This window comes from Myotis lucifugus, unplaced genomic scaffold (assembly GCF_000147115.1).
Source record: "Myotis lucifugus unplaced genomic scaffold, Myoluc2.0 scaffold_141, whole genome shotgun sequence".
NCBI lineage: Eukaryota > Metazoa > Chordata > Mammalia > Chiroptera > Vespertilionidae > Myotis > Myotis lucifugus.
In genome coordinates, this window is record NW_005871189.1 from 1,280,508 (window position 1) to 1,296,458 (window position 15,951).

The window sequence follows — 15,951 nt, forward strand, 5'->3', positions numbered from 1 at the left end:
TTTGATTCTGGTCAGGGCACATGCCTGGGTTGTGGGCTCGATCCCCAGTAGGGGGCGTACAGGAGGCAGCGATTGGCTGTTTCTCTCTCTATCCCTCTCCCTTCCTCTCTCTCTAAAAATAAAAAATAAAAATATATTTAAAAAACATAAGTAATGTAACTTAAATCAGTAATTACTAAAATGTTTTATTAAGCTCCTGTTTTATTATGAGATATTTATATACAGATATTCATAAGCCCTTCATTGTACATGATCAGATAGCATTGAAATTGTATTTAACTCATCACATTTGTAGCCCCCTCATTTTGATCATTCATTTTTTTTAGAATGCTAAATAATGAGACAGAGTTCTGTACTTTCAACTGAAGCATGTTTTCTCTTTCTCTTACCACGCCAGGTGGCAGTATTGTACCAACGGAGTTTAGGAAAGTGTTTGCTTTCCTAAAGAACCCAGATGTAAAACACTGGCTCTGTTGCACAAGCAAAGATATGTAAACACAAAGTTAAAATCACTTATGTAAAGATTATAACCTTTTATGTAAAGAATCAATAAAATCATTGATCTAAGTGATTTATTGTGAATAGCAAATCTCACCATAATCTTTCAACACTCAATAGTTCTTTTAGAGAGAAGTAGCAAAAACCCTCATAGGTATCCCCCTCCATTTAATTTATGTACACACGGTGTTCGCAATTATATAAAAAACCTGTGTGGATGGTATTTACCATCTGGCTGTTTTTTTGAAAACTGGTCCTCTCAGGAAGCTAAGAACAGCTCAATTAATGCAGTGCTAAGAGCAGTGGCAGGAACAAACACCTCATCAGATGTGATAAAAAGTTGCAGTCATTTGAATTTTGCAAATAAATGGATGTTAAAAATTGCATAAAATATATGTGTTTGGACTTTTGCTGCCATTTATTTTTTGAATTTTGGAAATGAATTCTTCGGACTGGTTTTTAAAAGTTGCTATTGGTTAGCTTGACACAAAAGCACTGTTACTAGTAATATCAAACCTCGTTCCTTTAGGATGCCTTGCTTAAGTGTTTCCAATGACTTGCTTAAATATATCCAATGAATATATTAGATGACATTTATCAAGAACATAATATATCAGATGTTGTGATGAGCACTGGTAAACAAAAGGGTATTAGAGGAACTAAAGAGTGCAAAGATGTGTTATAGACCTCAAGGTGGGGGGCAGGGGGAAACTGTCCAGTGGTACCACCTCACACATGATAGAGTGGCTGTTATAAAAAAGACAAGCGAAAACAAGTGTTGGTGAGGATGTGGAGAAAAGAGTCCCAGGAGTTCCCCAATCCAGCTCTGTCAATCACTCCTGTTACCTGAAAAGAGCAGCAGTGAACTGGGGTGTAGGGTATTATTTTATTAAAAGCTAAAGCAGCACCCAAATAAGTTGGGTTGGAACATTCAGTGGATTAGGCAGAGTCTACACATCCGACTTGCCATTCTGTTCATGGGAGGTGTTGCTAATTGCCTACCCAATATCATTCTCTCCTTTTCATTACTAACAGAACTGCATTGTTCGGTAAATCAGTATTCTAAGCTAATACTAAACTCATTTCTTATCTTTCTTTCAGATCAGCATGGCCAATGAGACTCAAGAAGTTATTGGGTGGATTTCTCAGAAAGCCCCTGTTGCCTTTTCTTCTTTCTGTGCCCAAACTCATGAGGGAAAATCAAGAGAATTTCAAAGCTCTCGCCCTGACATCTTTTGGGTACTTGAAACCACACCAGCAACTCTGTGTTCCAGGCTGCTCATTATGGTTGAAAGGTAATCTTTTTTATGTCTTGAAGTCACAGTGCTTGGGCCACTAATACTGGAAGCTGAATGCAGTTGCTAACTGATAACTTGCTGGTAAGAAGGGCCTGAATCCATTCTCCCTTCTAAGCATGACGCCAGGAAGTGGGATGGGGAGAAGGTCAGCCTGCTCTCTGTCTAGGCTTGCTTATCACGAAGAAGCAGGAAACAGAAAGTGCAGGAATGAAAACAAAAGGAAGGTTGTCTCTGCTTCCTGTGTTTTAAAACATATTTTGTCCACTCATAATAGTCAAAAGGAGGTAGGCTTAGTGGTACTCATATGGGGAGATGAGGTTAAAGATTATATCACACAGCTCTTCTTTCTGTCTCTACATCCTTAGATTTTGCTGTTGCTACTAATTGATCCTGCTAATTCATCAATGACTGATTGATCTCATGTGACTTACATTCAGAAATGGAATCGAGTCATCTAGTGGTCACAGAGCAAGCTGCTTCGTAAGACGCAGGCCAATTTAAGGATTGGCTGTCTTTGCATTAGGTGCCCATCCCCGGTATAGTCAGCTTTAGAACCAACATAGAATCTTGGGACTAGGGACATCCATCGGATTACTTTCCTCAGCAAGGACCTGTAGGTAGAGATTCCTTTACAGGGAGCTCTGGACCTCTTCTTAAACTTCATTTTGTCTATTAACATGAATTAAAGAAGAGGAGGTTTTAAGTAAAAGCTGATAGAGCTGGAAGACATTGAACAATAACCAACCAGTCCTGTTCTGTTTCTCTCTAACATAAAAAAGCAAGAGAACATTGTGCAGGATTGGCACTTTGAAGTTCTCTATCTAGCAGAGACAGGGGAAATAGTGTGGACATGGTGATTCACAGAAAGCAGAATAGACAGAGAGTAGGTTGGGGAGAGAGGCTGAGCCCACAGAAGAGAGCTACCATGATAGAGTCTATGTGTGGCTGTAAGACAGCGGTTCTCAACCTGTGGGTCGTGACCCCTTTGGCTGTCGAACGACCCTTTCACAGGGATCACCTAAGACCATCCTGCATATCAGATATTTACATTACAATTCATAACAGTAGCAACATTACAGTTATGAAGTAGCAACGAAAATAATTTTATGGTTGGGTCACAACATGAGGAACTGTATTTAAAGGGCCAGAAGGTTGAGAACCACTGCTGTAAGACATTGTCAGTGCCTTGAAGACATTTCCTATGATGTTTCTTTCATATTTTCCCCCTGAGGTGGGAGATCAGGAGAAACATACTTACCAGGGGCTCATCACATAGGGAAATTTCTGTAAAACTTAGGTTTTTATATTGAAAAAAAACTCATGCAAATTTGCATGCTATTACATTATATTGCTACATTTCTCATAATTCCAAATATTGATTCAAATTACTTGCTCTTCTCCAATGAACTCTAGTTTAAATTGAACTCACAGAAGATGTATTATGTACCTCTCAGTGAGTCACCATATAGCCCTAGGTCAGTGATGGCGAACCTTTTGAGCTCAGCGTGTCAGCATTTTGAAAAACCCTAACTTAACTCTGGTGCCGTGTCACATATAGAAATTTTTTGATATTTGCAACCATAGTAAAACAAAGACTTATATTTTTGATATTTATTTTATATATTTAAATGCCATTTAACAAAGAAAAATCAACCAAAAAAATGAGTTCACGTGTCACCTCTGACACGCGTGTCATAGGTTCGCTATCACTGCCCTAGGTTAATGTGTCCTGACCTAAGACACACAATTCTAAGGGGATGCCAAACAATTCAGAGACTTTGTGGGGATTTGAAGGTCCTACAATTGCAAGTGACTGTAAAAGACAGCAAAACGAAGATCACAGGAGGATATGTGTTGCTTGTAGGTTCTGCTGGAGTGGTTAGAGATTTTTGGTGAAGGTATTTCCACTGGACAAAGGGAGACAATGAGAGCCTATCAGAGCAGGGCTAGCATGGTTACTAGGCAGAGAAACTCACAGAAATTGGGTGATAGAAAGGATAATGACGAAGACGATGATGGTGGTGGTGGTGGTGATGGTTAGTAGTAGAAGTGATGGTGATAGTAATAGCAGAGGTAGTATTTCGGTCAAGAAGCAGGAATTTCAAGAATTACATGAAATTCAGTTGTACACTGGCCTTCCAGAAATAAAAAAAATACTGGCAAATAGGCTCTCTGATTTTCCTTCTTTGGGTTTGAATGGTCTCTTGTTTCTGCTAATTTCTACATGTCTGTTCCATTCTCTGCTGGGAAAACAAGCATTTTTAGTAAAATTCTTTGATTTCTGCCTCTCAATACTATGATGTGATCCCACAGACTTGGTGCCCAATGTGGCATGATTCAGACTCTTGGTCCCAAATCCTAATTTTTGGGAGGGAGAATCCAGGTTGGGTCAACTGTCCAGTACTCGTTCAGTCTCCTGTGCCCAGTGGGTTAGGGTTATGCTGGGCTCCCTTACGGGAGTGGGCAGGTGTTCTCTGGGTGTGGGGGAGGGGAGCCATGGAGGAAATGATGGGAATCTCTAGTACACGAGTTGGGCTTAAAGGGAAGTAGCCATCTGTGAGGTGAGGATGGTAGAATTTGATAACTGACAGGATCAGAGGGTTTCTACTTGGGGAGACATAGTGGAGAGTGAACTTTGAATTTTTAAAATAAATGAACAAATATTAGGCTGATAAAGCAATTTCTAGATTTACTGACTTCAGGCTTCATGCACATTAGATTACTAGATTAGAATTAAATTAGTATAAGTTTGACTCTGCTGTTATTTGAATGACCTTTAGCAAGTCATTGTTCTTAGTTTCTGTTTCCTTGTTTATACATGGGGATTAAAAATACCTGCTCTGTCACATAGGGTTGCGATTAAAGAGCTGATGTAGAATAAAATGCTCTAAAAACTGCAAGGTGTTCTACAAATGTTGAGTTTTATTACCAACATGTGATACCAGGTAATGTATTATTGCTAATAACTCTCTCCTTGGACTCACATGTGTGCCCATGTGTTTCTGTCTATGGAGGTTACAGGTAGGGAAGGATAGAAGGCAGTGTAAAACTGCTGAATCATACCAGGTAGATATTTCACAAGAGAAGGAAATGTTGCAATGATCAGTGTAAGTAGCTTCTATGCCTACCTTCCTCTGGACATTTCTGGGCAGAAAGATTACTCCTGCCCCAAGCAGCTCCATTTCTCCCTTTCCAGGAAGCCTCTGATGTGAAGGGCTTATATTTGGAAGAAAAACCAACGTGGCTGCAATAAAAGGAAAGAGGTACAATTTAAAGTTTGTAGGCTTTATGGAAACTGTTAGAGGTGATTTGTGACAGGAAGCGGTATCGATGATGTGTGTGGTGAGAGTGATGTCGTGTGTGTGGAGAGGGAGAGAGAGAGAGCGCTGAAGAGCCACAAAGAACAAAGTGATGGGCGAGGCCTGGCTTTCCTCCCTTGGCCTGTGGAATCAGCTCAGTGTAGGAAGCTCTGATGCTCTCTGCGTGTCTATCTGTTGTCCATGGATGGAAGAGACCCCCTCCTCCAGCCCAACCTAGTGCGGCTGTTTCTGGGAGTTGATGAACTGGAGAAACAATTCTTTTTTTTTTTTTTGCTTAAAGTATTACAAAGGGATTTTGTTTGACTTTATTTTGAGAAAAGACAAGTTGGGACAGGACTGGAAAACTGACTATGATGTGCATATGATCACATCTAATACACAGAGAAAGCGGCTGAGCTACAGAAAATCTAAATGACTGCCCAAGGCCTGTAGCAAGTAGAGACTTGGATAGCAAAGTTCAGGCGAGTTTCATTTCAAACTCGGGGAACTACTAAATCACCATCTGAAAATTTAACAGCGAAACACTATGCAAAAAAAAAAATGATTTATCTTGATTTCAATGTCATAGTCAACTGTTTCAGATGAATAGACTTTTAGGGTCATCGAACCCACCCACAGCCAATTGCTAGTGAAGTCCAGACGGATGAGTATCTTATTTCCTAAACGGATTTTATTCAGTGCCAGGAGGATGAGAACACACACTGTCCCTTCTCGGCCCACTCACTGGTCAGAATAGGCTTCTCAAGGGGTCCAGCTTTGGGAAGAGTTGGGAGAACTCAGCTGGCAGGGACTTGAGGAGCAGCTAGCATCCCTTTGAGCACTTTGGGGTATGCCCACCTATAAAATAGAACAATGTGTTCTGGGATATACTATCACCCCAGTAGTTCAGAAAAGGAGAAACATCAGCACAAATTGATCTTCCTTGCCTCTGTGCTTTATTTATGCTGATCCCTTGGCCCACATTGTCTTTCCTGTCCGCCTTCCTTTTTCATTCCCATCTATCTAGGCTTTCTTTTCTGTCCCTCCCCATTGTGTGTGTTATTTTTCCAATAGCATTTGTCAGTGCTGTCTTTCTGTTGTATCACAGTCCTGTGACTTCTTACATTCCCTTGGGGTGAGGATGTCAAAGTGATATGGGATTTTTGGACTGGAACATGTGGTGTTCCCCTGGGAAGGATGGCTTCCCTGGATTCTTTGTCCATCAGAATCAAAGAATGAATCCACGGATGGAAGATGGTATAGCAAAGGTGGAAATTTATTGAAGAATAAGTACAGACTCCCACGTGGGGAAGGGGAAAGAATCTCACAGCATAGACTCCCATGTGGGGAGGGGGAAAGAGTCCCACCAAGTTCCTTTCTCCCGGTTTATAAAGACTGCAGTTTTTGTGCCTCGATATCCCCTCTGATTGGCCACCATTCCCCTTTGATTTGGTCACTATAGCAACTTCTGAGCTCAAAGGTCAAATGTCACATGGGACATGTGAGGCCCTCCTTCTTTATTTTGTAAATATAGACCTTTGGCTACTCCCAGTTCCCTTGTCTTATGGAAATGTAATTGCTGCCTTTTCCAACTTTCTTGTTTTATGGAAATGTAACTTCTGCTGGCTCCCTGCTCCTTGTCTTATGGAAATGTAACCTTTTGCAATCCTGTGTTTTTTTCATGGACCCCCCTAATTTAAAAAATTCCCTAAGCTTGCCTTTTTCACTCCTAAAAATTCCTATATCAGAGGTATCACTCACATTTGTGTTTTTGTGTTCAAGTTCATGCTTGAGCAGACTGCCTGGGTTTGCATTCTGGTTTCACCTCTTATTAATTACAGTAGAGGCCCAGTGCACGAGATTCGTGCACTCCGGGGGTGGTGGTGGAGGGGGTCCCTCAGCCCAGTCAGCGCCCTCTTGTAGTCCGGGAGCCTTCAGAGAATGTCCGATTGATGGCTCCCTACGGGGAGCGGGCCTAAGCCAGCAGTTGGACATCCTTAGCACTGCTGGGAGGTGGGAGAGGCTCCCACCACTGCTGCTGCACTCGCCAACCTTGAGCCCAGCTTCTGGCTGAGTGGCGCTCCCCCTGTGGGAGTGAACTGACCACCAGGGGGCAGTTCCTGCATTGAGCATTTGCTCCCTGGTGGTCAGTGCGCGTCATAGTGACTGATTGTTCTGCTGTTCAGTCAATTTGCATATTAGCCTTTTATTATATAGGATAACCTTGGGAAAATTTCTCTCAGTGTACCTCATAGTGTGGTTATGAGGAGGAAATGGAACCTTGTGTGTGAATCACTTAACATAATACACAGGCCCTAGTAAGCATTTCAGAAATGTTATTATTATTGCTATTCGGATAGCACCTTGTGTATAGTACACATATAATAACTATATGTTGAATTGACTGAGGCTATTGTTGTGTTCCCAGGGGGTGGAAGTGGAGAAGCAGCAGATGCATGACCCAGCTATGGGATCATGAGATCTGAGAAAGGAATGGGGACGGGAGGCTTTGTCATCACATTACTGATTCTCATATTTGCTGGGATCATCCTCCTGCCCAGGGAAGGCCGGGTCACCAGGGCAGCAAACCACTCACTTTAGGCACCGCATACCTAGTTCGCTGGTCCGGCCTGAATCATCTCTCTTTTAAAGCCAGGGGCTAAACTTTTAACCTGCTTCAGCCAGGCAGCATCACAGGTGTGGGTAGTACCGAGCAGTGCACAACGAAGGTGCTAGAGAGGTTTTCTTTTTGAGACATTGATGAGTACCTACCGCCTGAGGAATCCTGACTTAGCAGAAAAGGAAATAGTGTCATAGTTGAGGTGCCTTGGGGTGGGAGTCCATTCACAGCTGTGGCAGATGCCTAACAATAACTATTATTATCACTGACACTTACTGAGTAGTTATTATGTAAAACCAAGTCTTTCACTTGCATTATTTTGTTTAATCTTTACGATGTAACTGGATAGGTAACCATTTTTATGGTCATGAACTTGAGGAAACTGCTGCTTCTTTGGCTCTGCTGCCCCAGCTGGTAAGCAGGACTGGCCTTTGAATTCAGCTCCGCCTCACTTGAGATTGGACCTTTTAGTCTCTACACTCATGCAAACCTCACGAAATTCTTGGGTCCTGGCTTCCTCATCTGTGAAATGAGGAGCTAGACTTGCTGAGCCTTTGAGGTAATACTGAATGTACGGCCCACGTGGGCTTTGCTGCGGAGTGGGCCTCTCCCCCAGCCTCCACCAGGCTGCCAAAGGTCCTCCATGCAGAGTGTGGGCAGAGCTCAAGAGATTTATCTCAGTGCTGTGGCCGATGCAAACATGCTTCCTTGGCACACCAGAAAGTGGCAACGCCCGCCTGCCTGACAAATCTCCAAGAGCCACCTACTCTTAGCCCCGACCCTCACGCCCATTGTATAACACAGCAAGCGTGTCCCTATTGTTTTGGCTGCTTACCCCTTTATATAGGCTGTACTTCCTCAATAAACTTAGATCTGTGTCTCTGAACCTGGTCTCCGGAGTCGTGCATGCAAACGCCCTAGTGTGGTGGGCTCCGTCGTCCTCACCCCCGAGGGACCCCCTGTTCCAGCAGAGCAAAGCCGAAAGACACCTCCACAGAGGCAAGGAAAAAAGACACTATTTTGAAACATTTTCAAAAGTATTCCCTTTAAACACAAATCAGCTGATTGCATGACTAAGTGTCTCTGGGTTTCTGGGAGCTTAGGGGTCCCTGAGAGACGGGGAGGGGGGGATGGGGAGGAGGGGAGGCTCATTAGGACACTGGTGACATTTATGTTTTGCCTTTTATCATCTGTCTTCACATTGAGTCAGTCTGTGCTCTTTCACGAGGCACATGGAGTGCCCTCCCAGCTGAATAGCATTCAGTGCCCAGAGGGCTTGAAGGGAGTCAGGTGGCCACAGCTCACTCCAAGCCCTCAGGGATGTTCTCCCAGGGCTGGACCACGATTACTAATTAACTAGTAAATCTGATCCCGGGAATGAAAGCTGTGCAGTCATTTGCATCTGAAACCCATTAACCAGCACAGTGACCAGTGACCAGGGCTGAGGTTGCTTTCCGTGGACTGTGTGCGCCTCTGCGGTTATTGCCAGGTCACCCTTCAGACGGAGCAGGAGCTGCGCTGGGCGGTGACGAGGTACGTTTGTAAACTGCTCACTGTGGCTGTAGATGTGTATGTGTGTGTGTGGACTCGCGTTAATCTGCTTTAGTCAAAATGCCCTTGTTAATTTGTTAAACATAGATCAAAAAATACACCACAACAAGTCTCAAAATTACACACACAGATACGTAAAACAGAATTCAACTCACTCATCTTTTTTCTTGGGGGTGTCCGTGTCTGCGTGCGTGCACACTTGTATGAGTGTGTTCCTCTGGACCCAGGCTGAGTCTACAAGCTCTGTTTTAGCTAAACCTGTGTTGGATTTTTGTTTTGTTTGTGTGTGTGTGTGTTGTGTGTGTGTTGTGATGAATGGTTTAATATTCGGGGGGGGGAGGTAGCTGGTAGAAATTCTTTCTGATTGGGCAGATGGTGGGGGAAGTGAGGGAAAGCAGTTAAAATTTGGGAGTTAGATTAGAGCACTTGGGAAGTTCTTTTATAAGGATGTAGGATTGTGATTGAGGAGTGGCAATTAGCAAATTCATCATAGTCAGGAACTTGAGAAATCTATGTCCCTGTGAGTTGTGTGCCTTTATTGCTCAAATAAAGGATTGCTATAGGGAAGAGCCCACAGGTATGCATGTGAAATATTGGGATGTGTGCACACACTGGTGTGCAGTGTGCAGTGGGGAATGTGAGAGATTTCATGTAGAAGGAGGGCATGAGGGTAAGAGGCAGTATCTGGACTGGCAGGCATGTGTGAAATGAAACAGCAGCACCGAGGGGACGGTGGGAAGGTAATGGGTTATTGCTGATCCCTCTCTGATATAAACTTAAAATTAGTTAACAGAGTCTAGCTAGACACATGTGGGCACTTCTAATTGGCCACTGAGTAGGGAAGGAAGAATTACTATTGGGGAAAAAGAGGGAGGCCCAGGTCAAAGCCATAGGTCTCACTAGAATAGGCTCCCATTAGGTTCCTGGTGTAGGATCTGAACTGAAGGGACCTCCTGATCTCCAATCTGTCTGGTGTCCTGTGTCAGTGAGCGTATGTGTGGTGGGCTGGGAGGGCGAGAGAGGGCAGGGCCTTTGGTTTTTGGTGCTGGGTCCGGCCAAGGTGCTATCAGGGACGGAATGAAATGGAAGGACATTCTGTCCCCTACCCCTACTTTTACGATAGCTCATCATTATTTCACTCACAGTTACCCAAGATGCCAGTGATTTTTTTTCTGGCATTCTCTCACAAATGAGCTTCGATGAGCTGATAAAGTAACTAACTTTACAAACTGCTCCATCAGCATGGAACACTAATGGGCAGATGTACTTAGAAGAATACAATGTTCATTTAAAATGGGCGCAGCAGGCAACCGCTGAATGTGATGAGGAAGATAAGCCTTGGCACACCTGGTGCTGGGGTCACAGGAGGTCACAGCTGTCTTCTAGAGATGATGCCCTTTGTGGCGCAGAAGGAGAAACTGAGGCCCAAGGGGCTTAAGCAGTTTTTCCAAGGTCACACAGCTGTGTAGGTTCAGAGCTGGCTTTCAGATCTCTGCACTTGGATGTGACCAGACTTGGAAAAAGAAGGCCCTTAGCTACTCTTTCCCTCCTATTCTCTAAGTAGCTGGAGACAATGGACCAACCAAGTAAATTGTGCCCCGGATTTTGGAGGACTAGCCATGACTTGCTGGGGTCCTCTTTGCCAGTTATTTTCAGTTCCTGTAAAACTAACCCTCTCTTTTCTACTATATCTCTTATCTTGTGTTACTGAGGATTTTTAAAGGAAAGGCTTAGCTCACCATGCGTGAATCAGACACTGCTGTAATCCAGGAAAGACCAGAGTCGATTATCCAGTTTCTCCAAATGAATTTACCTGGCCCTTTCAATAACCTGGGCCCCCACCTGGGTTACCTATCTACTTTGCCTAAAAATAGTTATAACAGTACCAGGAAAACGCAGCTTGGCAATTATTCATATAACCGCTTTAATCCAAGAGGAAAATATTACTATCGGAGTCTGCACAATTTATGTGCAAAAATAATTTGCACCTTTTCCATAAGATTTCCCCTGACAGCCTAATTAAAATTGCAACCCTCGCCTGGCTATGGTGGCTCAATGGATTGAGTGTCGTCCTATGGGCCCAGAGGTCCCAGGTTTGATTCCCAGTCAGAGCACAAGCCTGAGTTTCGGGTTCGATTCCCAATAGGGGGCATTCAGGGGGCAGCCAATCAATGAGTCTCTCTCATCATTGATGTTTGTATCTCTCTCGACCTCTCCCTTCCTCTCTGAAATCAATAAAAACTATATTTTTTAAAAATTGCAACCCTCATCCACATATTCCTCCCCCACCCCCACTTTCTTTTTCTCTGTACCGTTTATCACAGGCTAACTTGTTGTATATTTATTTGATTTACTGTTTCTTTTGGGTACCCAAAAGAACACAATAATTTTTATCTGTTTTTTTGTTTGTTGTTGTTGTATAACCAATTGAAGAATGCTTGTCACATTGTAGAAGCTTAATAAATAATTGATGCATGAATAAGCAAACTTCAGTGAGATCTCCCATCCCACCAAAGACATAGCATTGATAACCCAATGAGTAATGTGGTGTGTCAGCAGCTCATTCTCCTTGGCCTTGCAGATAATTTAAAACAGGCCTGTGGCCATACCTGGAGTATACTAGATGCTTACAGATCCACTTCTAAATCCCTTAGGTGTGATGGAGACAAATGTTGCAGGAGTTTTGTTTCCTTCTCTTTCCATAAGCCTTCTAACTAAATGGTTGTCTTTGGAAGGACTTAGGCATCTTTCTATTCTACCTCCTCTTAATTGAAGCCCTAATTATTTATGAATATATAGATTTTCTGCATTTGCATCGCATTGTGCAAGTTGGCAGTGGATTCAGATTGCTTGGTTTGAAGCCTGGTTCTGAGGTCTAGACCTAGTCGATCTGGCCTTTGTCAGGTTCACTTAACTTATTTATAAGCAGGGATAATAGCAGTCCTGGCTTGTAAGATGGTTATGAAGACAAAGTGAAATAATGCACGTAAGTGCTTCGCATAGTACACCACACATTCTAAGTACTTGGCTAATGATCCAGACATTATTTGATAAAACCACATCTCACAAAAATGTTAGCTTGTATACAGTGGGGACATTATAGCATAGAATAACGAGTAATGGTTAAGAGTCTGGCTGTGGAGCCACAGGGCAGGTGTTCAAGTTGTGGCTTTGTTCCTGATCAGCTCTGTGGCATCAGACAAGTCATCTGACATTTCTGAAGCTTAATTCCCCCTCCTTTGAAAGCAGGGCTAGTGGCCGTAACTAGCTTGGGGAGTTATGAGGATTGCATGCAACAAATTCTGAAATTTCTTCCCACAGTCACACAAACATCATTAGCTGTGATTATCATTGTCATTAAATTTGCACAATTTGTGTTTGTTATATGAAATAGATATTCACAGATTGATGACAATTAAGGCTTGCTATTTAAATGACTTCCTATTCTATTTTGCCATTTTTCTTGATCTTGATTTTTCCTAAATTGTATCCTTGTAATTTGGAAAGGAAGGTCAATCAGAAGATGCTGCTGAGGGCTTTTTTTTTTTTTGAAGGCTAAGGAAATGTTTCTCTTTTATAGCTAGAAGTAATTATGATTGCACCATAGAGAGGTAACCACATTTGAATATATGATACAAAAGGACTTTTAATAAGAGGCAAACAGATACTTTTAAATGCAATTGATATATTATTCAAAAGTCATATTGACCCATCCATGTTGATTATCTATTGCTGAGTAACAAATTACCCCCAGATTTAACAGTTTGAAGCAATAAACATTTATTATCTCACAGTTTCTATGGTGTAAGAATACAGCTTAGGTAGGTGGTTCTGGGTCCAGGTCTCCTATGAGGTTGCAGCCAGGATGTTGCCTGGGCTGCAGTCATGTGAAGGCTTGACGGGGGCTGGCAGATCCCCTTCTGAGAGGCCTCACTCACGTGGCTGATGGCTAAAGGCCTCCGTTTCTTGCTAGCTGTTGGACCTTTCCGTAGGCCCCTTGAGTGTTATTATGACATGGCAGCTGGCTTCTCCAAGAAATAACCCCAGAAAAGGAGCAAGGAAGTGATCCAAGAGAAAGAAGGAGGAGGAAACTGCAATGCCTTTAATAATCGAGTCTCGGGAGTCCCACTCCGTCCCCTCCACCATGTTCTGTTTGTTGGAAGTGATCCTCTAAGTTCAGCCACCCTCAGTGAGTGGGGAGTGGGCTTGGCTCCACCTCTTGAAGGGAGGAGTATCAAAGAATTTGTGGGCTTTTTTATTTTTAAACCACCACATCACGATTTTGGGTATTATTAAATTTTATTTTATTTTATTGCACATTTTACTCTTTTCTCTCTATGAATATTTATACTATTTTTAATTTTTTGCTATTACATGTATTACATGTCCTGCTACAATGAAAACCTTTATCTGTACATACATTGCTTCCCACATGTCCATATATGTTAATGGGCTAAATTTCTATAAATGGAATTTCAAACTGTGGGTGGAAATAATTTGAGCAGTTTCTGCCAAATCTTCATTGAGCATATGGTGTTTACCATTTGGCTAGCAATGTGTGGGTGCCTTTTCTTCAGAGTGTCTAACACAGTATGTTAACAAACACAAGGAAAAATTTAAATAATCACTTATCTCACAACTATTAGCAACCACCAAAGAGAAAAGACATGGTCACTTTGATAGGCATTCTGATACCTCCTCTTTTTGCGTGACCATCAGATCACTCTTTATCTCATTACCTAATTTAATTATACCAGACACGGGGGATTATTAATCTCTATGGAATTTTACATGCAACGTTAATATTACGGGATATCTTATAAGAAGGTGAGGTACCAAGGACAGGGCAGGTAAGAAAGATTAGACAGAATTGAGTAATTGATATTAGGAAAAACAAGGCAATCCTTGTTGTTGAGAAGGGTCCAGCCCCATTTCCCTATGGTAAGAGGGCATTCCATTGACAAACAGCAATTTCTCATCCAGTGCATGAGAAACAAATCCTCTTGTCATTGACTCTTTGGGCAAAGGACTGAGCAAGGCTGAGAAGAATGTGGAGGTTGTGTGAGGACACATTGACTAGGTGGAGAATGAAGCTGTAAGGAAATATCAAACAATAAGGTTGGGGAGCTTTGAATTAAAACCTGAGGGAAGAAGGGAGAAGATGTATTTGTTTGTTTTTTAAAATATGTATTTATTGATTTCAGAGAGGAAGGGAGAGGGGAAGAGAGAAACATCAATGATGAGAATCATTGATCGGTTGCTCCTGCATGCCCCCTATTGGGGACTGAGCCCACAAACCAGGCATGTGCCCTTGACCAGAATTGAACCTGGGACCCTTCAGTCCACAGGCTGACGCTCTATCCACTGAGCCAAACTGGCTAGGACAGATGTGTCTTTTTTTTTTTTTTGACTAAAGATGATGTGATTTACAGGCAGGCTGGGAGAGGATCAGTGGGTGGGTTGGTGGAGAAAGTGGACCTTGAATGGGCAAGACTGTTCAAGGCTCCTCCTATTTCTTCCTAGCTTTTTGTTCTGTGTCTCAGATAACACGTGAATCACCTGACACGTGCAGTCATAAAGCACTTAAGCAGATAAGAGCCCTCATATGGGAACAGGTTCATGAGGACAGCAGCCAGGAATACGCATTTGCCCTTTAAAAGTGCTGAGTGAGGTCCAGTGCCACACTCACAGAATGTGGGATTGATGAGTTTCTTAGGAACATGCTGTTTCTTATCCAGCGCCCACTATCTTCTCTACGATACATAATAACATAATGGCACACAACACTTTATTATTTAAAGTGGTTTTATTTGATTTTCACAATAAAGTGACAATAGGCAATAGTAATGGTAGATATTATTAATTCTCCTTTCATGGATAAGAAAGCTGAAACTCTAGAGTATTAAGCACATTCTTTTGGCCATTGCAGCAAGAAATGGGAGGGCTCAGGTCTTCTCATGCTGTAGTTAGCATGTTCAATGTTTTGAGAAGGAGAACATGGGAATATGATGAAGGAAAATAGTAATGAAATGTTTGGCACAGGAATCTTTTGTGAGTTGGAGGAGTAAAAAAGCAAGCAATTTGTGTGATTCACTCATACCAGCTTTTAATATGAATTCTATAGATCTTCCAGTTCAACCTCTTTAATTTGCAAATGAGGAAGCTGAGGACCAGAAACCTTAAATAAATTTCTCAAGGTCATCTAGCAGAATGAGGAATAAAATTCAGGTCTGCTAGTTCTCAAGGAAGAGTACTCTTTCTAACTTACGTCACTTTTATTGGGTAGAAGGAAATAATAGTATTGGACTTTAAGCTCACTTAAGGCAGGCATCATCATTTTATTCTCTAAAATACTTTCATGGATACCATAATTAGGAAGTAGGTAGGTATTTTGTAAATGTTTAATTGGTAAATAAAATATTATCAGTCAATAAGTATTGAGATACTGTTAATAGGTAATTAGGAAGAAAATTAAGAGAAATAAGCAGGTATAACTCTTATGCCCTGGGAACTCACAATTTGAGAAAGAAGAGGAGTGTTGTAAATTAAGGAAGTAGATACATCAATGGGAAAAAAGCCTTAGGAAAACTTGTTCTCGGTCACAATTGAGCCAGGAGTAGAGAGGGTGCATTGAAATACTGCAGGTGTTGGGAGGGGTGCTTTGATGGGGTTGAAAACTTTCACA